Here is a 1,359-nt window from a genome sequence, read left to right as displayed (position 1 = left end):
AAAGAGGGCTTAGTGGCTCAAGCCTGTAATCCCAACACTTGGCTCTGGAAGAGGGATCACCACAAGTTCAAGGCCAGCCCGGGCGACATAGTGAGTTAAAGGCCAGCCTGAATGACGGTACACAGTGAGATTCTGTCTGAAAAATTTAAAAAAAAATAAAAATTTTTATTTTTATTTGCACTGGGATGTAGCCCAGTTCAAATGCCCTGGGTTCATTCCCCAGTACCCAAACACATAAAACAAAACAAAACTTTGCAAAGAAGCCGAGCATGGGGGTTGCACACCTCTAATCCCAGGACTATGGGAGGCTGAAGCAGGAAGAGATCAAACCTGAGCCCAGCTTGGGCAATTTAGTAATGAGACCCTGTCTCAAAAATAAAAAGGGCTGGTGATGTAGCTCAATATAAAAACCCTAAGTTTATTCCCTAGTACTGCAAAATAAAATAACATTTTAAAAGCTTTGCAGAAGGAGCTGGAATGTAGCCCAGTAGCAGAACACATGCTTAGCACACCCCAAACCCTGGGCCCAATCCCTGGCATCACCCCAGAAATGATTTAGAAAGAGAGAAAGGAAGAGAGGGAAGGAGAGATAGTAAAAGAAAAATCTTTCAGATTCTACTGAGGAATTTGCAGCACCCTGGTAACCCTGAGCCGCCATGCAGGAGGGGCCTCGTGTCGGTATTCTGTCTCAGAGCTCTAGAAGATCCCACCATCGAGGCATCCCCATCAAGGTGCTGTACAGATGTGAGGCCTTCCAAACCAATCCATTCTGTCCACAGAGTATCAACAAATAACTCATTGTGGTTTTGGTTTTGTTTTGTTTAGAGATAGGATCTCACTATGTAGTTCAGAATGGCCTTGAACTCACTATGTAGCCCAGGCTGGCCTTGAACTCCTGTCAATCCTCCTGCCTTAGCCTCCTGAGTGCTGGAATTACAGGGTGGAATTACAGCCACACTCGGCTGTCAGTGTGTTTTGTTTGTTTGTTTGTTTGTTGAGACTGGACCTCACTATATAGTTCAGGTTACCTTGAACTCACTATGTATCCCACGCTGTCCTTGAGCTTGTAGCGATCCTTCTGCCTCAGCCTCCTAAGTGCTGGGATTATAGGTGTGTGCCACCACACCTGGCAGTCGTGGGTTGATGGCACCTGTGATAGAAAGTCACTCAGTGGAGCCCTATCCAAATTTCTGCCCCATAACACAGCTTATCAGGTATAATACAATTGTAGTTATTGTTACACACACACACACACACACTCGAGATAGTTTGTTTCATTTTGCTGGGGAGGGAACTGAGGCACAGAGAGCTTACTTTGTGCCAGGAACTGTACAAGATATTGAAGATATAACTACCAAC

The 1,359-nt window shown here is 45.2% G+C and overlaps 1 long non-coding RNA gene across 1 annotated transcript in view; it reads right to left on the bottom strand.

The window, feature by feature from the left end:
* Positions 1 to 1,108: 1,108 nt before the first annotated feature.
* LOC106149955 overlaps positions 1,109 to 1,359 on the bottom strand; it is a 14,314-nt gene continuing 14,063 nt past the window's right edge. Inside the window, exon 3 of the long non-coding RNA XR_001236448.1 lies at positions 1,109 to 1,150. This is a non-coding gene — a long non-coding RNA (uncharacterized LOC106149955). The remainder of the gene's footprint in view (positions 1,151 to 1,359) is intronic.

This window comes from Chinchilla lanigera, unplaced genomic scaffold (assembly GCF_000276665.1).
Source record: "Chinchilla lanigera isolate Chin_1 unplaced genomic scaffold, ChiLan1.0 scaffold00057, whole genome shotgun sequence".
Lineage (NCBI taxonomy): Eukaryota > Metazoa > Chordata > Mammalia > Rodentia > Chinchillidae > Chinchilla > Chinchilla lanigera.
This window is presented reverse-complemented; position numbering and strand designations above follow the sequence as displayed.